The sequence below is a fragment of the Cylas formicarius genome, unplaced genomic scaffold (assembly GCF_029955315.1).
Source record: "Cylas formicarius isolate icCylForm1 unplaced genomic scaffold, icCylForm1.1 PGA_scaffold_6__28_contigs__length_40554024, whole genome shotgun sequence".
In the NCBI taxonomy this organism is placed as follows: domain Eukaryota; kingdom Metazoa; phylum Arthropoda; class Insecta; order Coleoptera; family Brentidae; genus Cylas; species Cylas formicarius.
Window position 1 is genome coordinate 6397627 of NW_026844347.1, and position 26462 is coordinate 6424088.

Sequence of the window (26462 nt, forward strand, 5' to 3'; positions counted from 1 at the left end):
TTTAGTTAACATTTTATTAATTAAATATTCAATTCAGCAAACAATCTGCCAGTTCTTCGATCTAAAAACTATTTAAATAACAGTTTTCAAAACTCAATTCTGAACCACTGGTACTCGTGCCTTATTTATAAGAGCAAAAGTTCCGTTTTCTACAAAGTAGACGCGTGCGTAACAAATGAAACACGACAATGATAGCATGCGGAGCGTTTAGCCAAAACACCGATTTATAATCATTAAATTCGGCGGGAAAGCAGAAGCGTCCCGCGGCGGGAAATACATTTCCCAGACCGACAAATCTAAATCGATCGTCGGTTCAATTGACGAATCGCAACAAAGCGCCCCGAAACACGCGTTTTCGATAATTTATCACTGGGATAAATCAAAATTAATAAAAATTCTCGCGAACGCGCGTTAATTGATATATTAACGTGTAAAAATAAACCGTAAATCACTCGGATAGCATTTACGCCGATATTTCTGTTTTACGTACAGATTTTATTTTATTGAAATTGCAACTTTTTTTGTTTGAAACGTGCTTTTGCTAAATTATTGAAGAAACTTCCGCAGGGTACTACAATACTACTTAGAAATCGTCTGTATTCCAACTGCGTCGGTTGTTGATGACGTTTCGCCAATCGATTCTGGAAAGGAAAGGAAAGACCCAGGCAAGCTGTAATAATGAAATATGGCCGAACAGGTCCATACTTTGCTTAGAATTTAATTATTTGGGGTTTTGTTAGGAAAGGTACTAAACAATATTTATTTATTTATGTATACATTTGTGTTTAATTCTAAAATAAAATTACAAATTATTTTTATTACCTACTTAAATTACTTAAAATTATTCACATGATATATCAGTATCACTATCGCTATCACCGCCTGTTCTAATTATTATTTGTTCTATATTATTTGCAATATGGATATACGATTGTTTTGCTTTTTCTATATGTTTAACAGAATTTGCCCAACTTTGTGGAGGGATGTTAATAACTTCGGTTTCTATAAGTTTGAGGACATTGGAGTTAACACGGGCAAAAACATTGTTATGACGATTGGCAGATTTCAGTTGGTGCCAAACATGTTCAATGGGATTAAATATGCAGTGGTAAGGTAAAATTGTATGCCTATATCATATTTTGCATGATTATCACATACGTATTCCTTTTATAGGTTCAAGTTTTGTAGAACCTCAATTAATTGCTTTTTGGTATAATCTTCGTGAAAATAAATGTCGTTATTATACATGTAGTTTTGAATTGTTGCTTTTGTGTCACATGAGGAAGGTGTTGAAGGAAACTGTCTACTGTGATAACTTGCATTGTCCATTACAATTACGCTATTAGGAGGAATGTTTGGAACTACTTTGTTTTTAAACCAACTTTCAAATAAATCAGCGGTGGGGTCTTCATGGTAATCCAGAGAAGAATCTTTAATATTTTTCGCAGACAGAGAAAGTCCATTTGGAATCCAACCATCTTTAGAGCCAGCATGCAAAATAGTTATTCTTTTACCTCTTTATGATGGCGCGTTTGTTTTACACTTATCAGTTGAGTCAACCCAACCCTTGTCCCTGGTATCATAAGTGTCGAACCAGGTTTCATCCAAGTAAATAATTGGCCTTCTCTGTAAATTCTAATTTTTTCTAGATATTCCAGTCGCCATTTCCGAATTCTAAAAGATTCCATTAAAACTTGCTATTGTCAATTTTTTTTAATCTAAAACCATGTGTTGAGTACAGTTCCATAAGGTAGTTCTGCGACATTTAACACCGGTTTCATCTTTTTCAAGCCTCCTAATTAAGATATCTAATGTAGGCACGCTTTGTTCCTCGTATAACTGGTAAATTTTACGCCGTATTATATCTTGATCACTTTCATCTACACTCGAGAAAATGTCAGCATCGCTTCTTTTTTTCCTCGCTGAAATGGGATTATTCACAATTTTCCATACAGTTGATGTTGGAATTTTCGTCAATGTGGCCGTTTCTTCTAAAGATGCTTGCTGGCACCACGTTCAATGATAGTCAAATAAACATTGTTTATAACTTCCTTAGTCTCAATAGAATAGTGTGTTCTACATTTGGGCGGGAGCATCTCCTGAGATACACTAGACTCGCATATATTTTGCATAATTCGCACACGATTCAACACACGCTGTATTACACACGAAATAAGAATGATTACTAATAAACTTAAACTAAGTAGTTTACAAAACCAAAGAATATTAAACAGACGTAGGGATAAAATTATTTTCTATTACGGACCACAATTGTATGTTAATGACCACCCTTGGATAATCCCATTCAAAAGCAATTGGTCGCTTTCTTATCTCTATGAACAGCCTTTACCCTTTACTAGCTTATATACTGTTTGAGTGGGCGGGGCTAAAAGACATTATACATTAAAATTACTCATTTTTTTGCTGCTGCCCTTGAGGACTTTCCTGTTTATTCCTGTGAAAAATTATTATTGAACTATAAAACTTAGTGTTCCGTATTCCCTATAGGCGTATAATGATTGGCAATCGTCCTGAGAGTGGCAGGTAGAAATGTAGGTGACCTGCATATTGAATGTGTAGAAATACTGTAACCAATTTAAATCAATAACAACTCGCTGATGATAGAGTTACGAAAAGGGCCAAACAAATCAATCTTAGAATAAATAAAACGGGACAAGAAACGATAGTTGGCTCCAAAAATGTTTTTTTGAAGAAGATGTCATTGAGCTTCAAGAATGCAGCACGTAAGAATCTGTATAATGGGCTCCCTTGCTCAATGCTCACATGGAAGGAAGGAAGACCCCCAAGAAGCTGGAAGGATGATCTACAGAAAACTATGTTAGCAAGAAACTTCTTTAACAAAAAATTGTTGGTACAAGTCGGTATTAGAAATATGCGAATTGCCGATCATCCTATACAAACCCCGTAATGAGAATACCAGGCAATATTTGCTGATGGCTCGAGGGAAAAAAACGGTAACGACTCGGCTAAAAGAATTGGCGAATAAAATCCGATACATTGTTTACAGGAGAAAACTCGGAATAGTTACTTTACAGTCCGTCCGTGTTTTGTCAAAAAATAAACACTCCTATTTTCGTTTGCGCATAGATTTAACAGTCGGCAAAAATGATTTCCAGTTTGCGGTTATGCGATAATTACCGAGCGTTCTAAAAAAATAACCCCGCCGTCCGAAAATAAAATCTACATTAATATTACGTACTCTGCCCGGCGCTGATAAAATGCATATAGCGCACAAAAGCGATAGGTAACCATTTTGTTTCCAGACCCAGAACACCGCTGAGAAAAGACCATTCCGCTTCGACTTTGAACAAAAGTTTAATATGAAAAGTTTTTTGAACAAAAGTTTAATATGAAAAATATTGCTCATAAAAGTAAGTTTATCCTATTAAAAGAACCACAGTCCAAAAAAAAAATTCGCACTTCTATGTAACAAATATAAGCAATTAAAAATTGTAAAATTTAAATCCTCTATGAAACGCGCTGTTATTGGCTGTGATCGGTTGTGATGTCAATTTGCAGCTGGACGGTAGTATAGAGAAGCCGTTAGAGAACGACAACGCGTTCTTGTCTTGATCCTATCGCTTGTTTTTGTTATCTTGTGTTTAGCATCGAAAAGAAAGTTTTGAAAATAACCGAAGCCGATTTTTTAAAAGATCAATCCGATAATATACCTTTAGTGGATATGTTTATGGTGACATCTTACATACAAAACACCGAAAGTTTTTCTTTTGCTGAGGTTCGCGGTGTTAAAGCTAAAAGGTATGTTCGTAGAAAATTTAGCCACTAGTTTTAAACCAATATAATATTGTAATCAGCGTAAGGTTTTTTCAGTTTTTAAAATCCAAATGGTATATCAAATAAAATTTAAATTATTCAACAAACAAAAACAAAAAGGATTTTTTTTTAATTAGTGGATACCCAAATACTGATTTTAAAGTATATTGGTGTTCCTTATTTTATATAGATCAGGAAGCCATTCCCGTGGAGACTGGAATGGGATGGATGCAAATTCGAAGAGTTAAACATATTTGCATGGTTAAGGCTAAAGTGGCACGTGAACATAATGTTAACAAAAAACGACGGCTTTTATTTTCTTGCGTTTTACGGGTTATACTTAAACACGATGGCACTATTTGTAATATTGTTTTTGTGTTGCTTGCATTATTATCATATAAAGCACAGCAAGTAGATTAAATACAAACACTATTTGCACAAGCCAAGAAGAAAAGTAGATAACCTCAGAATATCACTATAACATTTCGCCGTATCGATCGAAAAGCAGTGGTATGACGTCACGATCATTCCCGCGCGTTTGGTGTCGAAGGAATACCCGGGTGTCACAACTTACAAATGTATTAAAGAAATAAAAAAATGATCAAGTTCCCTATTGCGCGCTGACGAGAACCAAACCTAGTTGCAGTAATATTTACGTGATTGAAGATAAGTCATAAACTATTTCGACAATGTTTCAGAGTGTCAACCTATAGCAGCATATTCTCCAAAATAAACCATAGTTTTTAAAATTTTAAATGTCAAATTTTGGTCAGAAGCGTAACTTTTGAATGGTGCAGGTAACAAAAACTACAACAAACTTTTTTGCAGGTGGAGTTTCATATTTTCTTCAGATCAGAATAAAAATCTCAATCTTTAGTATGCAACTCCATATCAGATTTACAGAATTTTCGTCGCCAATTCTAATTCCAAATATTTAAGGTAATTACTTTGATGTTGTAGGTCGTAATTTTTTTATTACTTTTTGATGTTGTCACTTGAATAATAAGTTAATTCATTCAAGAATGATCAGCAACACGATCCTGACTCACTATGTTGCATTGTTGTTTATTTTTATAGGATAATTTTTAGAAAGAGGCAAAGTGACATTTTTACTATTCCGATTCAGTTCGTAACCAAGTAGTTTGGGTCGACGAAACGATCTAACGATCAAAGACTTGTGCAGTAATCTCACCCGCAGATCACCCCAAAGCCATAATAACATTTAGTTCTCTTTTTTCCTCCGATACGTACACAAAGCCATTAAGATCGGACGAGGAGATTGCAAATTGATTATCTCGTTATGTTTTCTATATTGTATATATAGGTATTGCGCTTTTATCGCACGAACTTTACAAAGTAGGTGTTTGGAAAGCTACAAACGTATATGTGTCTGTATGTGTTTGCGCGCATTGTATAAAAAGTATAAAAATACTCACGAGAGATCGATTATTATTATCATCCCGGTCAATAAGAAAAGCGTAATTTATTTGAACAACGAAGCTTAAACGAAGCTTTTCCAAGAGTTTGAAAATTCTTGTGTAAAAAACAGGTATACTTTTAAAAGTTTGCAGGAATAAAAGACATTAACAACTAGGAATTGTTTCTTGATAAATGAGAATAATCTACATCTAACACAAAACGTATCGTAAGTTCCGATAAAAAATTAAGGAACTAGGACGAATCGAAAAGACGGATCGACGCGAAAATGACGGATGGAGATTCCATGACCATAAGACTGTTTGTCCATTTAATAAAAATAGGCTAGAATTTTCATAAAAATATTTTACAAACAACTGCGTTACAATTCTCAATAAACTTTTCTCAGGGAAAACAATTTTTATGTAATGTACTACCCAATTTTTGAAAAATTGAACTGGGGTGGCTTTTACTTGATGAAAATCCATTTATGAAAACAAATAAGAACTAAAAGTTCACATTTTCCCGAAATTATATATTTTTAAATGACAATTGTTTCGACAGCGCCGTGTCTTTATGAATCACATTGGAAAACGGAAACATTTGATAAAGACACGGTGTTACCGAAACAATTGTCATGTAAAAATATATAATCTCGCGAAAATATGAACTTTTAGTTCTTCTTTAATTTGTTACCTAATTTTTGATTGATTTGACGAAATGTATAATACACAGTGATTGTATTATAAACATAGGTCATATCAGATACACTTCGTAATTGTAATTACAAAAACATTATGGAAAGAGGTGTATTAAACAAAATAAATTTTAATAGGCGTTCATCGAAAAAATTTCAAGGGTGCAATCCAACAAGTCGATTATACATACCTAGATTTAACAAAATATGCGATTTTCATGAATGTTATAAATAAATATATCATTTAAAAAAAATTATTAAACCCTATGTAAATATTACAAAATCCGTGCGGGAAAATAAAAATTGGCATGGTAGTAGGAGTTAAAATGTTTTCAAAAAAATTACTCAAAAAATTGACGGGTTAACCAATTATAGTAATTCTAATAGATACTAATCAAAAGAGTGATTTCTAAATTTAAACTACCTAACCCGTATACCGGGAGCAAGCGGTCTCATTAAAAACTAATAAAATCGATCATCCCGTATATAATCGTTAATAACTCAATCGCATTAAAAAAATGCTTAAATAATTAGGACGGCCGTAATCATAATTAATAATTCATACGGGCGGTTGGAATATCAATTTATTGCCCGTCGGATATTTTATTTATCGAAGCGCCAAAAGGAGCACTACAATATTTACGGTTCAAATTTTTTATGATTAATGCGGCGCTAAACGACTATTTAACACGCTGTAAAATAATATCGGGCTATACCGAACGGAAAAATGTTTGCAGTGAAACGATAACAGAGTTGTAATATTCGTCGGGTAAATCGGTGATCTTCAACGATCTCAAGTGTCCCTCCCGAGAAGAAAGTAATTGCATATTTTTCTAGATAGAATAGATTTAATTCACAAATTCAGATATTGTTGAGCAAATAAGGAGGGGTAAACTGCAGAGCGAAGTGTGTACGCCGTAATACCTCTGAATCCTATACTTCGGAATTCCTTGGAATTGTGTAAATTTTTCGAAATTCATTCAATTTTGAGAAAATCCTTGTAGTTTTTATAGTTGCTTGCATTTTTTAAGATTTCCTTGTGATGATAAATTCAGTAAAATTCTGCGGATTTCCTCAAAACCCCTCGAAATTGCCTTGTAATTCTTCGAAAGTCCTTGTAATTATTCGGATTTCCTCGAAATTCCTTCGATTTCATCCTGCGTCAGTTGTTGATTGGAACTTTCCTGACGTTGCGCCAATCAGCCCGTTGGCTTTTTCCGAGCTCAACTGAAACTGGTTTTCATTCTCCTGTGTACCAGCTTACATACTTTGAGGGGGGGGGGGGGGGGGACAGTGTCTCGGATGACTGGTTCCCATTGGTGACCTGAGTCGCGTTTAAAATTGTTTAGTATTTAGAGATTTCTATGGATTCAGGGATTTTTCTTTGTCAGAAGAATTGATTAGTTTTAATCGAATAAGATTTGATGCCCGATTTTTATATTCGGCAATTGCTGATCAGTTTATTTGCCTCTGTTTTGCCTCTTTCTTGCTGTTGTTGCCGAATTAATATTTTTCGTCCTGTCTCTCCAATGTGTTCTTCACCGCACATGCAACTTTTCATGTGTGGGATTCGTTTTCTTTGGGAGGATGAGAGTATATTTTGTAATGAAACACTTCATGCGGAAATTATTTCAAAGAAGGTACTTCTCTGTAAACAAAGGACCTCATTACCGATGACTTCCGGGCTGGTTTTCTATCAAATGTTATGTCTGATTTTCTATAAATAATAATAATAGAAAATATCGGAGAGATTCTTGATAGAAGAAAAATAAGTTAAAGACGTGCATTTTGCAAGATAAATTAAATTAACTTATGTTGAGAGTTTCAGGAATAGGGTCTTACGCTTGCTGTTAAGTAAAATTTTGAATATGTCTTTCAACTTACTATATTACCTACAATTTTCAAAGGAAATGAAAAAGTTATGGATTCTTTGTAATCGATAGGCGATTAACAACAGAATTGACATCCGAGAGACGGAAAAGGATGAAATTAAATCGTTAATTACGCACGCCAATTATTTAGTTAAAAAATATCATTGGGCGCCGCGTCATAATGTCGGAAGTAATAATTGTTATTAATGTCATATTAATTCCGGTGCGCGACCAAAGAGGATACGGGATTAATTATCTCGAAAAACTAATCTGTTCCTTTTTTAGTCAACCACCGATCGGTATCTTTATTTACATATAAATTACGTACAGACTGGATTGTTTTTAACTGGTTGTGGCATTGTTTACCGTCTCATTTTATCGCAAGAAATTTATTAACCGCCTTGCAAAAGGCGACTTTCGATTACGACGACAATGAGCTTTTTCCATAATCAACCTAATAGGTACTTATTTGCACTTTAAAATAAACTGAACGAAAACGTTGATGATGATGTTTATCGAGGTCTCATGCGAATTCGATGAAATATAGCCCTTTGTTGTTTGTGGCAATGTTATAACAATTATTTTAAAGTTTTTTTTCTTCTCTCTACATGTAGTGCGTTGGCGACTACCTCGAAGATAAACTTCTACTGATAGCAGCATGACAAAGCTCACCAGTGTTATTTATACCCGTCTAGTGTTTTATATTACACAACCAGGAAACCTGGTTACGACCGACACCTTTCCTGCCCTCTCTTTCCTTGTAGGATTAACTGCGGCATTTTGTACTTTACCCCTCTGAATATTTGAATTACTTGTGAATTACTTTAAAAAGCGCTTTCGTTACGCCAGCTTACCTGAGAATCTCCCCATAATATTCGGAGCATTTTCCTTAGTGACCACATTTGGAATGCCTCTAACCAATTGATTGACGACGTTTTTAGGGTCCAAGTTTCCATGCCTTAAAGTAATATCGAATAGGTTCGCAATTCCACAATGACGTTCCAAATCCGAATTTCGGTACTTCGTGCATACAAAAACCTGTCTCTTATTGATGGTTTTGTAATAAAAAAACAATTCCTCGTACGAACGCACGCAAAGTCTCTTGGCAACAGTCAATGCTTAATACAGAACGCAACTCTTCAGGTAAAATTTTAATTGTTAGAACAATATTCTTTTGATGCGTATCATATATCAAAATATATATAGTACCTCAATAAAAATGGCACACAGAGTCTTGAAAAACAATTGAAAAACACTAAGATGGATTACTAATTCCAAACACAAGACGGAACAGAAACTTCCAAGCAAAAAGAAAATAGCGTTTCATAAAACTAACAGCATACTCCGATCAAAATCAATCAATAACAGACTAGGAAAACATTCATTATAAATCAATTATCTACATAAGATTTTGTATTGCTTTCCTAAGGAAATATCTTAGAGTCATTATTTTAAATTGGAAATCAGTTAAAGCTTTCTAATATGTTTTGAATATAGATCAACCTATCTAAAGTGCAAATTCAACTTGAAATCGAGCTACCTCAATTAGGAACTGTTTTAGGAAAGTTTATAATAAGCACACTAATATGAATTAATATAATAATTTAATCAAAGAAAATTTCCCTACTCTTAAAATACACCAGTCCACACGACACAGTTCTTGTCGGCTAAGATCTTAAATATGGCCCTGGCTTTGTGATACACGTGCTGAAAAGAATGGTCCCTTCCGCTTTACAACAGGGGGGTCTTAACCGCATTCCGACGTCAAAACCATAAAAGGTTGTAAAATCGGTAAATCCTTTGGAGATCTCTGTACCATTCTATAACGGATCTTAAACGCAGGAGACGATTACAGAGGAAGGGTTTCAACTTAATAAATGCTTGTCTTACCTGTTGGATTCCGAATTTCAATTCTTGTTGTGGATCCCATGCCTCGATTATAGCAATTTCAAGATATTTAAATGTTTTAACCTGCTCCATGGATTCGCTATTAATATATATTTAATTTCTTTGCTGGCTGTCTAGTAATCATAGGTTTAGTTTTCGAGATATTTATATTCAAGCCTCTACTTTTTCCAACACTGTTTATTTTATTCAGCATTATTTATAGATTAATTGGAATGCCATTTACTTTAATCCAAAATCATCCAAAGCGTCGGTGAATATGCTTTCCACATAAAAGATGAACAATATGGGTGAGAGGACGCATCCTTGGCAAATGCCAATGCGTGTTTATCGCACTGGTCACTGCAGAAGTCGTATATTGAGATTTTGTCTTTTGTAATATGACCTAAGCCAGTCTATCGGACGCCACTCATGGCCATCACACTCAGTTTTAAAAGCCTGAATTCTTTAATAAGGTTGTGGATTTTTCCTGGTTCATATAAACGGTTTACGATCCACGTCGAAATTCTTCGGATAACATTCAATCGGCAACGGGGGATTCTTCGCACCCCCTGACCATCTAAGGCCTGCCCGAGACTGAGGGCCAATTCTATAATTCTTTCTGCCATAATGAGATAGTTATCCTGGGGAAAAGGTAAAGTGTTGTGGTATCCTGTTACCTTCAACACGAGATGGGGAAGACATTCTCTTTATTCCTGTTTAAACAGTGATACCGCTGTGACTGGGTCGCCTAAGCCTCGTCAGTTATCTAGCAGCGTATATCGGGTAATTGAATTACCGCTCGAGCAGGTAAGGTTCATATTTGGGCTGATATTGTCACCATTCTTATCATCCCCCTTTTTTAGAAAAACAAAATTAACAAACTGCATTTTAGATGTTTATTTCATTTTAAGTTTAAATAATTCCAAGATAATAATTCCCTATTAACGTATTATATATTAATTGAAAATTATTTTTGAGTTTTTGGGGGAAGTTCAACTGTTAATTAGATCTAGATGTGCTTTTGACTGTAACGATCCCGCAGCCTTTTAAACATGTTTTATTTGAGACTAGGCTGGATTGTTAATCATTTTAAAAAGATAGAGTAACTCAGTTAAGACTCTTCTGTTGTGCAGTGTTAGCATTTTATAACGTTCTGTGTTGCTGACATAAGTATCAGAGTATAAGGGTATAGTTGGCAAATTTAAAGAATTTCTATTGAATTTTTTCAATCATAATTCATACCATGCCATAATCTTTAAGTACTTTAATCAAGCTTCGCCTGCATTAGACTATATTAAATGATTTTCAGTGTTCTTTCCGATTTGATTTCTTTGGATTTCTAATTAAAAATCTAAAATTTTTATATGCCTGTATTATTTTAGGTGTGTTTCGTTTTGGTAGTTTTCTTTCAAAATAGTAAAACAAAAATGCCAATTTACATTAACAGAAATTTGGGTCCCGAAATTATTGTCATTGTTTGAACCCAAAACATAACTATAAGGGCAACGGGAGAAACATTCGATGAAGCGCTTTATTGTATTGTTTTTCCACATCTTTTAAGATGAACAGAAAAACACAGTGTAACTGTGCTGGTCATACCGCCATACCATTGCGAACTAAAGCGTGTAGAATTTACATGGACGGTAGCGAAAGGGTTGCTAGCAAGACACAAAAAGACATTCAAACTGAAAGACCCTAAGCTATTGTTTGATCCAGCCATTGAGGAAGTAGCGACAGAGAACTGGCGAAAAGTCATTGAAGAAGAGGAGAGAATGTGAGACCTTGATTATTGGATCGAGTGAACCGTCGACAATTTTTTAATTATAACGTCAAGAAGAGTATAAATAAAATACAGAATTCGTTCTGATGTACATTTCCACACCCAATGAGGTTTTATTAAAAAAAATTGTTTCAAAGGACAGGGATAACTTAAAAGCGTCAGGAAATTTTCGCTTGGAGATTTCGGGGTAAATAATGAATCCAAGATGAAAGGTTTACGTATTTCGGGGGCTATATTGAATTTTCTTTCGGCCAATTCCGATACTGCAATCACACTCTCTATGCAGCGGTAGCCATCACGGTGACAATTAAGCAAACAAACAGGGCGGGATAATCGCAATCTAGATGTTTCACCGGTTTCGTCGGTACCGGTATTACACCTAGATTGAGGTTAAAGGTCGCATCTATCGGCAAATTAACCGCAGCGCATAAGAATAACGGTTTGGGAGAAAAGTAGACTACGTAATTTCGCGGCTGCATCCTGGTTTTAAGAGGAGCAATGAAACAGTCCTTTAGATCAAACGATTGCGGCTCCAACGTAACCTAACTGTTATCTCGCTTGATATCGACAATTAACTTTGTCTACGCCTACGTAGATATATCGTTATTAAGGTTAGTGAGTACTATTACAACATTTCGTATGTCTATTTACACGATTTTATGATACTACTGCATTTTGGGGTTAGTACCAATAAATTTTATTATTTACAAATCTTGCTGCTGAAACGGAAACTTACAGAACGAGAGAAAGGTTACACGATGGGCGATTATTATTCTCTTCCCTTTTCTGCAAGACACTTTAATACCCTTCCATGCAGCTTGGCGAGCACGGCCACATTTTTGTTACTATGTACTATACAGTCTTGTTAATCCACGCCTAATAAAGCTCTCATATCAGCAAAGATGGAATGGTGGATATAATTATACTTTTGGTGTGTTCATTAAGGGCTTTTATTGATCTTCTTCATGGGAGATTGTATTGCTCTCCTTCTCTTTCTTATAAGATGAAAAAAATTAAAAGCTATCCGAAAATAATAATAAATAAAGCTCTTCATTGAATGTTTCTCACTTTGCCTTTATATATATTTTTTTTGGGTTCTTCTTGTAGTATGTATTCGGTTCGAATACTGACGATTAGCATGGCTATTCTAGCTGCACGGAATAATTCAGTAGTGGACAGCTGGCATCACGACATCGTTGAAACATGCCTCTCTTGTACTTGTGTGATGGGTGGACTACTTTTAGAAATGTTTTCAATAATTCGTTATTTACATTTTCTCGGATTAGATTTTTTAGGTTATCGTTATGAAGTTCACCTTCAATCAGTCTAGAGGATTTTTCCACTGTTGGAATGATTTTGGTTTCAAACGACTACAAAAAGAAGGTATCGACAGTCATGTTCCACCGTTTTCGCAAACTTCTGGGAATGATGATCCTTTAAATTGGTATTTCTTGTTTTGTTTTACTATTCTGAAGGAAAACTACAACAAAAAACTAAACAAAATAAATATTCACAAAAAATACTGAAGAGGGTAAAGCCAACAAGCAGAAAAAAAACGATGATAAGAAAATTAAATGAATAAAAATGGTTGGCTAATTAAATTCCCGGACTTACTGCTAATTTAATTAATTAATTTCCACTAGTACTTGAATCAATTTTACTTTTTATGTTTATTTTTATGTACGGTTCTATCCTAAAAACGAATGGTGCAGCGCGATTAAAACTGGCCAGTGATGGCCACGCGGAAAAGGTTTCAACCCTACCTTCGCATGGATGGGTTTACGACTTATGGGAATTTTATCTTAGCACGCAGGAAATGCTCGTATCTCCACACCGAGTTACAATTTTCATCCATTAGGTTATTAAGGAAGTGTCGGACTCGTAACAAATCAAACACGCACCCTCACGCCTACGTACAGGAACAGCCTTGAACTTTAGAGGTCGAAAATGAAAGAAGAAAGAGTGTCACGGAACATCCAATCTCGTTAGCTCGAAAGAAAAGCCGAATCTTCACGTCAATATGAGATTAATTTTCTCCCTTACGGTCGGTTCATCAATAGAGAATTAGTCGCAATTAACACAGGGTTAGGTTGATTCCGGGATAACTGTTCACCCACTACGCAGGATTAAATTGTGAATTATGTTCGGTTTCTTAATGCGAGAGAGTTATAATCATTATTGAAATGTATAACCTAGTGGTCTTATTCTATAGGCGTAACATTGTATACCCTGATGATTGTGGAGGGTCCTCACAGTGGTAGATAGAGGGACATGTAGTTAACCTATCTGTGCCTTAGTGTTTAAAATGAAAATTATAGCCTTATTGCTGAGAAAGGGATTAGTAAAATTGGCTTATCAAAAATGAAATTGAAAGAAGTACACGGAGAACAAAAAACTGTAAAAATAATGAGAATGAAAAGACTGAGACTATAATCATTTTATTTAAAAGGACAAATAATGTCTGAAATTAAATTATTTGATTGTTTGATTATTAGTTTGACTGAAACTGTTTCAGTTTCTGCCAAGCTCTGAAGAAGTCAACGGGATGATTGGCAAAACGTTAGCAAGTTCGGGTCAACAAAAACAGACGCAGTTATCTTTGGAAGTTTCTTTGAAAAAAATTCTTATTACTTTCACGATCTTCTAGTATTCTAAAACATATGCAAAGTCTCACCCATCAACACTATAATCGCTATCTCCACTAGTTTCAAGTAATCAATTATTGCAATTACCAGCATAAGATTGAGTAAATATAATCTATATATTATTTAAAAAAATTACTACAATACAACAATACAACTTCATTTGTATATTTTAGTCATCATGTTCTGAGTAGTCAAATGAATCATAGTCGTTCCATAGAAATAATAGGGACTTCTACAGTATTTTCTAGAATGTTATCAGCTTCCCACACATTTTCTTTTATTTCAATCACATGTTTGAAGCATTTGCTCCAGGGTTTGAACGTCCCTCATTTAAAAAGTAGTGTTATTCCTTGCTACAGTCTCTATTATTCCTCTATTGGTAGTGATTTTCTAATTTGAAAATTCGTATCCTTCAAAGTTTTTTACAAGTTCTTTTTCGAATTTTATAGAAGGTACGCATTGTTTTTTTTTTAAAGTAAAACGAGTGTATTATTTTTCTAGTGGCAGTCTTTTCCACCCCCAAGTCACGAAACTCAAAAACTGGCCATTAAACGTGGCGTACGACAAATCTCTTCTCTATTCAGAAGAAACATTCAGGGACGCCTTGGATACTAGACGAAAAGGTGTAAAAAACAATCAACATTCTTGCAGAGAACACATCCAAGCATCAATAAAAAAATCAACACTACAAACTAGTGGATGGCAATCAGAAAAATAAATGTACATTACAGGCAAATTAGGATTGATGCAGAGAAGATAGTGTACATAAACTACTAGTACCCGGCAGTTGGTTAAATGCGATGAAAATATAACAACACGAATTGAAAACAGTTCCATGAAATAGAAGTCTCTCAATGCTCCTCCGTAAAACAGTCTTGAGATGCTATGTATGGTTTATCCTGCTTTATGAAAATATATGATATATGAAAATATTGTGGGTCTCGCATACTTTAAGTGAGAACGGCGCTTGCTGTAAAGAGGAGAAAGGTGGAATACTTTAATAATACAGGGAACAAACGGAAGGCGGAAAATGGATCGTTAATAAAAAGGCGTCCTATTTTGTGTGGCAGCTTATAAAGAAACTTTCCAAGAGATCATAAAAATGAAGTGGACGTCAGAAAGGAACCGAAAGAAGAAGTCTCAATTTTAATAATCCGTATGGAACCAATGCAGGTACTACAAGCCATTTACAAGAAAGAACTTTGCCAACAACTATCGGAAAGTAACTATAATTCTAAACTAAAACGCATGTTCTATGCGTCCGTTAACATGAAACTCTTAAGACCTTTGTTTTAGAGTTCAATAAATATTTATAGTATCTCCTAACGACATCAAATAAAAAATTATATGATGAATAATGTTTACTCGATGTTCCTTGAATTTTAAAACTCATATTGAACACTTTGATAAACTTAAGGCAGAACAGTATAGATGAAAAACCTTCTCCCTGCTATCGTCTGCTGAAGAGGTTGGGCATCACAGAGCGACGGAAAAAGACAGTTTCCCTTCATAGAAACTTTTAAATACCAACTGGGTAACGGATTTTGAAAATAAAAAAAACACCGAATAGGGGGGAAGAAATAACATTAAAAAAGAGGTTTTACGACGGTAACACCTTTTCCATTTGTAATCGATACTGGAAAAAGTAGTATAGTCTGATAATATCTTGTAAACGACAAAGTGGTTACAAATTCGTTTTGCTACTCGACCGATTGACGCGCTGGCTCGTCTCCAGCTGAGCCAGCATGGAAAATTTACACCACGGAAAAGCATTTTTCCGATGCGAGCGGACACCTTTGCAAACACGAACCCGAACTGACAAATTAACGCGTTCCCGGAAAAACGAAACGAAAACAATCGGCGCTGAGAGACGGTTACAATGTGAAACTAAGTTACAAAGTTAGAAAAGTCGAGGGAACTTTACCGTTTCTCGATCTTGCATTGGTTAGGAACGGTAGAACAAATCATTTAGAGATTTGCCTTCAATTCTCCTCGTTTAATTCTTTGTTTTTTTTCCTCCGTTTTTTAGCGTCCAACGTTCAAATCAAGCATTTAATAAGGAAATGACTAGGCAAATTGCATATATCCTTATACGGTTATACGCTTCTTCCTATGAAATAGTTATTTTACAAATTTGAAAACAAATTAAAATTGTCATATCATATCAAAAACACGATTTGTTTAACCTCCAGAAAAAAGTTAAAGAACTCGCAAAAACAGCGTATCTCGGCGATCTTATGAGACATAACATACAATTTAATTCAACTCATAATGGAAGCTAACAGCGAGGGAACACGCGGTCCCAGACGTCGACAATGGTCTTGGCTGAAGAACATTAGAGACTGGAATGGTTTCGACTCATACACATTACTAAGAAAAGCTCAAAATAGAGGAGAATTTTCCTTAATTGTTGCCGATCTTCATTAAATGGATCACATTACAAGAAGAAGGTATAATAAAATCAAAACGCTCAGATTCTGATGTTTAACCTACTTCAGTAATATTTCATTGTCCCTGGTTAATAATGTTTTGTGATAATATATTATTTTTTAAATCGGTTTATATTGGACAGTCTGGCAGGAAGAGCTCCATCAGGGTTCACGAACATCTTAGTTTGGAAAAAAAGTACAAGGACACCTATGTGACCAAATCTGATTTGGCTACTCATATTTTGTGAAAGAAGCCTAACTTTCTTGGAATAAAGATGTCATTAATGCCACTTTTGGTTAATATTTACTCCCAAGTACTTGTAGGAAGCTACACATAGTTCCCGGATTTAGGACCAAATCCAATAAACATTTTTTCCTGAACTTTTATCTCTTTCTTTTCCTCGCTCTAAAGCTAAATTCTCTCTCAGGAAGGATTAGGGGGACGTCATATTTATCTTCCTATGCAACTAAAAACCGTAGAAAATTTTAACATTTTTTAAGCCTCGCCAAAACGACGTTTGCCCCTTTTAATCCATCTTGTCCATTTTTATGTGCGACAGTGCCACGTTCGGAGAATTTTCATTTCCATTGGCATTCCACGCAGAACATTTCGATTTATCATTATGGGGGAGTCGCAAAAGTTAACGCCATATTCCGCGTAAATAAAATTTCCAAATGTCTATTTTAAATCGCGCTAACAATGTACGATATGATAAATTTTAAGCGTGGCTAATAAATTACAAATTCGATTAAAACAGGCTGCGGCGTGTCAATCAAATCACCTATCGCATCAACAAATTAAAAATTATTTTTGGATCTTCAATTTTTCGATTAGTGTAATTTTTGATACAATAATATACTTTTAAATGCCCAGAAATAAAAGCGCATCTTAGAATTTTTAATTATGAACTTTGAATGTTTTTGTGATAATCAACGTTCTGTAGCAAAGGAGATTTCGAAAATCCCTTTGGGTGATCTTTCTCATACCTGAATTACTGTCTTTGTCTATGGGTTTGCGTTGAATTCCATGGAAGATATCTTTTATAGAAAGTACAAAATAATTACTGCAGACTGGCCCACGCATTACTTAAATATGACGCAGTATTGCACAAGATTCGAGTGCCGAAGTCCCTTAAAAGAGAAAAAAAAGGAGCTTTGTAAGAAGTTATTTTCGTTATGGTCTACAAAATTATACAATGTCTGTCTCAAATCTTTAAGTTATAAAGTCATTAATAATTTGATAATAATGTTAAAAATTATTTTCTCTCTCGCTAGCATAAGTTACTAATTTAAAGTCTTTTCGCTGGTTACAATTACAATGAAAAATTTTCAATATTCACTTGCTTCGTTTAATAATAAGATAGATTTTTTTCTTCTTTCCTTTTAAGCGAGCTGTAATTGTCGCGTGTCCTCTTTTTTTTCTGTAAATAGGTGTAAATTCATATAAAGTAACATTTTATTTAGTAACAATTGATAACCAACAAAGGCTGACTAATAAAACGAGCTAGGAGAAATAGCTTAAATAACTGCTAGAAGGCAAATCACTAACACGTTTGTTCAAAGTAATTGCTCAAATAACATTTCTTTAATCCAACCATTTGCAAAATCAGACTATACAGTATGTCCACGGAAGGAGCAGACAAGAGAACAATAGAATAAAAAATGAAAGGTACGGAAAAATGTCATACTTCATAAAAGTTCTTGCTTCTTTTAAAAATAAAGTTCGTACTGCTTGACATTTGGTTTTTGTACAGGGTACGGAAAAACATACAAAAAATATATTACAGATTTTTATGTAAAATTTGAAATTTCATTTTTTATTGCACTTTTCATAATTGTGACCTATTTGTTAAAACAATATGAATGTTGACTTTAGAACAGAACGTATTTGTAATCCAAAATGACAGACTCACCCCTATAAGTCGGCAGAAAACCATTTTGCGTACTATATATATATATATATATATATATATATATATATATATATATATATATATATATATATATATATATATATATATATATATATATATATATATATATATATATATATATATATATATATATATATATATATATATATATATATATATATATATATATATATATATATATATATATATATATTCTCACGTATTGATTCACGGATGGAAAAATGTGATGACACTATATTCCGGGATATCATCCGTTCGCTCGTTGAACTCCGACTGGAATCCTGCATCCGACTGGAATCCTGCAAATCTTGCATCCGACTGGAATCCTGCAGACGTTTCGCCAAAATCTCACTTGGCATCTTCAATGCTCGCGCTCCGAAAACACTTCGAACACTGAGTGTTCGAAACGTCTGCAGGATTCCAGTCGGATGCAAGATTTGCAGGATTCCAGTCGGATGCAGGATTCCAGTCGGAGTTCAACGAGCGAACGGATGATATCCCGGAATATAGTGTCATCATATATATATATATATATATATATATATATATATATATATATATATATATATATATATATATATATATATATATATATATATATATATATATAATAATCTCTAATAATATATATAAATATAATATAAATAATCGATACATTGCCAATTACCAAATTGTATTCCATAAAATGCGTAATAGATGTATATAATACAATTCATTGCAAACAATGCCAGATAGTTTTAAACATTTTTTATACTACTTGGCATTTCGATACAATTCCCGATTTCAAACTTTGCCGGTAACATATTTATCTTTGACGAACTATTAAAACAACCGACAGATGTCGCCGCATTTGCTCCGCGCTGCCGCGGCACATGACGGCGGGGATAAGTAGGTTTCGAACGAACGTTTCGTTACTCTGGTCTCCCGTCAGAGCGAATAAATCTTTCGCCTTTTACTAAAGATTTCCGTGGCGGGGGACAATATAAATGAGTCTATAACCAATTTGTGGAGCTCGACTTTTTAAAGTCGGGCATATTTTAATTTAAATCTTAAGTAGCCATTGGCTAGGAATGTTCCGATGCCATTGGAGGGGTTCATGGCAACCATTCGTTTCGATACTGCTCAAATACGGTGCCATTCGAGTGGTTCACCACCTATTTGTTTCGATACTGCTCAAATATCGATACTTCCGTCGAAACAATTGCTTGATAACATTGGAATAATAAAGCCGATGATTATAATAAAATTATTCGTAAGCAATCTCTTTATGTTTGACAATTTATGTTGGTCGACAATTCTCGCGAGTTCGGCTTGGCTGGCGCGAGATAACGCGTCACCATAAATCAGATAGAGATTATGTTTGTCTAATGCGTTCGGTGTTTTTTTTTTTTAATGGTGATTCTGATTCGATTTGATGCCAAGTACTTTTGTTTCGATACAGAGTAAGTATCGCAAGATTGATTCGATGCCAGAAATACTTGCTATCGAATCAAAAGTATCGAGTACCTACTCGTATTTACTAATATCGGAATATCCCTACCACTAGCAAAATATTCGGTGAACAATAGAGACGAATCGCATCCACCACTGACAAGATGTTCCCGATGTCTACGAGCAGCGCAATTTTACTTAGTATAAAAACGTGACGGGTATAAGGTAAATAAACTGAAAATTATCACTTCGTATTACTAATTGTGATGTTCCTCTACACCACGCTTATAGCGTAGGGTAGAATAAAGAAGTTTATCTACTCAACGTTACAAATGCATCCCCTTACGAAGTGTGTCTGCCGAGTGGGGAAATTGATGTTTTATTGTGGCGCTTTCACGATGAGCGTGCGTACATAATTCCGAAGTAAATACTTCATTATAGTATGCTCACGGTTACGTCATATGTTAAAAAGCTATACTTCTGATGTGTTTTTGTATGTTACGCTCCCAGTAGTTACCTCAATCATATTATCCAACGTCAGCTGTCATCATGATAGCATGCGAGTAAATGCATCGATAGTGGCGGCTTCTGTTTTATTTACCTGGAAAAACAGAAAATGATTTTAAGGCAACATTAATCCAAATTATAAAGTTGATATTAATTCGAACGCCCTGACAAAATGTAGAATATTATAGAGCTGTTTTGATGAGCGATCTTCCTTTTTTGCAACCACAAACTATGGGTCTGGAGTTTTGAGGCAAAAAAAGCAAAACAAAATTTATATCTGAAACTTAACCACTAATAAAACTTTTAATAGCAATAAAATTCATTTTACATATTTACTACATGTTACTTAAAGGGACATTTTTATTCATGCTAGTCGCAACAAACATTCAATAACGTTCATTGTGTATTATAATTTGTTTTGCTAAAATTACGCTTACATCATTTGGCAACATGAAAACCGCCACTGAACTGATAGCCTATTTGTTATTCCCTTTTTATATTTTAGTATGAAATGATGGTGCTTTTCCTCTCAACTGCATTGTCGAATATATTTCAGAATAGGGCAAAATTTTATCTTTGGACATCTTGAAATCTAAAACTCCAAAATTTAATAACTAGATTCTATTGATTGATTTTTCAAAGAAACTTCCACAGGCTACTAAATACTATGTACAAATCGTTGGCTTCTGTTGAGCTCAGAGTCAAATTTGAACCAAACCTAAGATCGATGCGAGTTATAGAAACACGGGTTTGCAGGCTTTCGTATGATACGGCTGAAAGGTTAACAATAGCAAAACTTCCTTTAAAAATCACTCTTCGCTTCCAATATGGACCCTTGGACATGCCTTCCATGAAATGTCTAGCACTGGTTATAGTTACATATTTTAAATTTAATTAACTTAATTCGCGTCTCATCAAGATAAAGAATATCTTCCTTCTTAGTTACTGTTTCATACTTTAACTATTTTTGTCGTTTTTTAGAAGTGCTTTAAAATCGTTATTTTTTTAAACTATGATGGATGGAATTTCACATTTTATTTTCCTGCGTGATAAATAGTCTACGAATTCAATGAATTATTTGAGCAATTTTGACCGACTGGTTCAGTTGCGATTTCTTGACAAAGCCGTGTCAGGCAGGGGCGTCACGACTGTATTGTAGATTACCCCGGGGAGGCAGCCGTATATAAGGAGAATCGTCGAGGGACGTCGCTCCCCGCGCTTCCCAAACCCGTGGGATTATTTCAGGCATTGTTACACGTATATAGCGAGTGTAGCTTGCCGGCATGAACCCCGTAGCGAATGCGAGGGTTGCGTTTTTATGACAATTGTCAATGTATACGATTATTATAGTCAATACATTCGTTCGCTTGCATCGACGTGTTAATCGAAATTTAATGGAGAATTTATATTTTAGTTAAATCTCGCAATCGGATAAGATATTGACCTTAAGACATACATTTATTCAGAATTTAGAAGCCATGGTGTACGGATTTATAGGCTATTTTACTTTGACTTTTAAAGAACTGGTTGTTCAAGTCATCGATGGACTGACGCCAGAGAACTGCCAAGAACGTCAAGAGGAGAAGATATATATTTTTTTATCATTTAATATCTAGATAATGTTAAATAAAAGATACAATTCATAAGGCTTTTAACCTAGTCTGTGTGAAATATTTTTTAAGATATGAGGCAAAGTTGTTTTCTTTTTATCCAATGTACTGTACATTTTTGAAAATGTGATAGCGTTTCATATACGCTTCCCAAAGACGTGTGACTGTCTGAATACATTTTAAAAATTTTATTTCATTGACAATATCTATTATTTATTATTATTACTATCATCAATATTATCATCATCATCATGATTATTATCTTTAGCACGCTTATCATTATTATTATTATTATTATTATTATTATTATTATTGTTATTATTATCGCAAAAAATACAAACTACAGAATAGTAAAAATGGTAAACATTTTTCCAATGTTGGGTATGTCTTCAATCAGAAAGTAATTAGGGCATGAAATGAGACAATAATGTAACGTGGATTTTTTTATACACATTTTAGAACTATAGGGAAACAAGTGTAAATATTTATGTTCATTTTTGAAAACATAAAAAGCGAATAAAAAGGTCAATCAAATTTTTGGCTTGCATCTCGAAACTTATCTTTATTAAAAAAAATCTAAGAACGCCACTGAATTCTGGTTTGTAAGTTATCAAGTTATCAACTCGTAATGCTCGTAAATGCAATAAGAATGGAAATCAGTTTGGGCAGTTTTTTTTGTTCCTATTTTTTGGTATTGGTGTTCGTATTTTCTTAAATACAATAATATAGTAACTAAAATAAAGCTAAGATAGAGAACAAGTACATTTTCTTAATTCGTCAAATAATAAGTTTATTTAAAAAATATAATTAGCCAATTATACATTTTATAAAAGCGTTATAAAATGCGCAATCAAATAATATATATATATATATATATATATATATATATATATATATATATATATATATATATATATATATATATATATATATATATATATATATATATATATATATATATATATATATATATATATATATATATATATATATATATATACAGGAAGTTAAATTTTAAAAAAATATTGCATTAGCTTAACAATTATATCATTTACAAAATATTTGAGCTAGCCTATAAATTGTAGGTAAAAATCTTTTGGATTTTGTTTACGTCATTTCATTACGATACCGATGTTTAAAATACAAACGGCAACTAAAAGCGTCAAAAATTTCTGTTTCTCCAGCACCTCCTCCCACTATCCCAATGCCACATTCTCTTTTACATATTTCGAATACTTTTTCTAATTTCAACTTACTACACTCTCGCACAATTGAAAGTCGATTTCTTTTCTGAAAAGTGTTGATATTTTATAGTTCCTGAAAAGGAAAAATGTTGAATGAGTTTAATTTCGAAGGCAATATATATTTTTAGATTTTTTTCGTCCAAGAAGAGACATTGTACCCGAAATTTTTCCATACAATGGCAACGGGGGCCATAAATTTCGCTATACTTCCAACGCAGCGTGACATGAACAAGGCACAATTTAAAAGTTTTCGATTCGCCGTGTCTTGTGGTTGTTGCCCCCGCCGAAAATATGGTAATAGTATTGGTATGTAGTACGATTCGAAAAGCAGTTCCTACCATTTCGCGTTCCGGCTTTGTTAATAACAATCGATTTGTCGACCCGGATTTAGATATGGAACTTCTGTTTTGGGGTGTAACTCTTTCGATTTTGTATTCGCAAATCGCGATAGCTATAGACCTATTTTTTTATTAAATTTTATTCTGACACTTGTTGACATATATGTAGTAGATTCTACATTTGTGTTTAAAAACAGAGATCTGTTTATTGACTTGGTACATAAACATGATTATATAACTAGGTATTAATCATTTTAGATCACCCATCACCTATCACCTATACTCAAATTAATGTCAATTATTCCCTAATTACAAAATATAATAGTTTTCCAGAAATGATTCGCAGCATGGTAAAGGGGCGAAAAAATTATAACTATGTATTGCAAAGAGCCTTTTCATCATTGATTATATGTATTCTTTAGCGACAATGCTAAATCAAATTTACCACAATCGCACCCGTTCTTGTATGATAAATGAAATGGGGATAAACTTTTAGAGTATTATGTGTTCCCATGAACGGCATATTTTAAAATTATTTTGAAATATACAGAGTGGCCCCAAAAAAAAGGTACATCGCAAAGTCATATTTTTCACCCTTTATTTTTTTATAATTTTAGTTACTAGAGATCAAATAAAGGTAAGTTACTGTTACATTTTCTATACCTGAGATATTTTTCTATCGATGCCGAGCTTTCCTTACGTTATTGGCTTCAGGAATTGATATTTAATATTATGAAAAAAGTAATTTTAATTAACTCGCTTAGCGTGAGTTGTATGTAAAGTCTATGACATTTTTAATAATCGTCTGAAAACTCACTTTTCGAATGCTTATAGTTTGTTAATCATGCATAATACATACGAAATAAACGTAGCGTTTTACCAAGCAGTACAACAGTTAAATTGGCGCCCTGATTACTCAGTAGTTTTCTCGTGAAAATTAACAAACTTAAATGGTAAAATAATTATTATTTAAACTAAAAAAGTGGTGTCCGATGTGGCATCTTTGGCAGTATATTGTAAACAATACCTTTATAAGTGCTAATATCTCATATATAGTTTGATTCACACTGTCCAATAATTTTTTATTTCAAAATAACAATTAACGTCATAAAAACGCCTTTTGCGTAATATGCCCTCCATGTAAATATATTGTGTTAAAAGTTTATTCCGAACTCTTCATTTCTCGTACAAAAACCGATGCGAATGTGGTGGGCCCCCTGTATTGCTGATATATATGTATCTTTTATGTCGACTACTAATTTGTATTTACAGATAACCGTTTGAAGATGCACCATATTGTCTCTTTTTTTAATACTTATTTTTATTTTTATTAGCTATATTATTATTATTATTATTAATCTGCGTTTGTCGAAAACAAAACACAATGGTTGCGCCACACGTCCGTAAATCGCTATAACATCGGACATGATCCCGTTATCTAACGTCCGAATCGATCGCCTAGAAATGCCCGTAACCGAAACAAAAAAAAAACAAATAACAACAAAATAGGGACAAGACGAACAATGCAAAGTCTTCTTCGCCGAACGAGACCGAAATGTGGGCACCACACGCGCCGGCCTTTCTCTTTTTCGTCACTACGCAACATCACGATTAACGGTAAAATTCGTACGCGCGGTAAAATGGCAGCGACCGCACACTGGTGCAAAATCTGCCAATAACTGGAAAAACCCTTACTTTAAGAAATGATTAACGTATCAAGCAGGGACTACTCTAATTTAATTTAAAATAGAAAAATATACATGAGATGAATTAGGCTTTCGCAAAGGCTCACTTCACACGTTTACGCAGACTAGTACAACTAAAGTTTAGGCCACATCGTGGTACAACTACGACTTATTTGAACTGCTTGGAAATACAGGGTGTTCTGAAATTAATGGGGCAAAATATAACAGCATATTCTACGTCCAAAATAAGCCGTAATTTTCTATCACATCGATTTGTTCATCGAAAATTGAAAAATGCCCTTGAAACAGATATTTATTTTTATATTTTTTTGTTCACATTATCTATAATTTCCTTTGGTTTTTTTTATAAGTATGGAGATTTTTTCGAACGGAGAATCGGAAGATATTATATAAAATTCAGAATATTAATGTCATGTACTAAATCACCTAGAAATTTATATACAGAAATGGAAATATATTAAGATTTAAACTCGACATAAAAAAGTGTACCTAAAAAGCATATACAAATTTAAAGATGTTGTTTCCTAGTCGTAACTTACTATCTGTTCCTCTAAAATAATAAATTGCGTATATAAATTGATGCATATCACTTGATGTTAAAATAAACCCTCCTACTTATTCGCAAATACCCCGCAGCATCAATGCTTAATCAAATTTAAAACGCGTTTCAAATACAAAAATTCGTTACGGTCCATCTCAGGGAAGACCTACTTAATGCAGAATATACATCTGTTGGGATCGGTTTTACCACGGTCCTGCGAAGGTCTGCGGTTAAGGTACTGTAAAATACTTAAAACGTCAAAGTAATAAATGCACAATATTTTTGATCATACAATACCAGAAGCAGACGACTCAGGTAGCTTCGCCTTTAAGTGCAAACCAAATATCTCGTATAAATAAAATTTTTACACCAGCGATCGATACTAAGGCGCACCGTCTGCATTAATTGATACTTATCGTGGAATATCATCTAAAATCTCGACCGTACAACAAAAAGACGTAGACGACGGCAACCGTCCGATACAGGCCGCGATAGCAGCGCCTTTAACGTCACTTCGGCTCGAGAACGAACCATGCACGATACTTCCGACTTGTGTGCCAGGGCTGAACGTAAAACGGCTTAACGAATGCGCATCGCCGGTCTGCGAAATTGACATCGTCCGTTAAAATAA

General features: G+C 34.0%; 1 protein-coding gene and 1 non-coding gene across 8 annotated transcripts in view; one reads left to right on the forward strand and one right to left on the reverse strand.

The window, feature by feature from the left end:
• The window catches only part of LOC132704149 (rho GTPase-activating protein 21-like), a 293818-nt gene that overhangs the window by 212347 nt on the left and 55009 nt on the right, over positions 1 to 26462 (reverse strand). The window lies entirely within an intron of this gene.
• Positions 19366 to 19486, forward strand: LOC132704232 (U5 spliceosomal RNA). Its single transcript, XR_009619251.1, has one exon. It is a non-coding gene; the product is annotated as a U5 spliceosomal RNA (small nuclear RNA).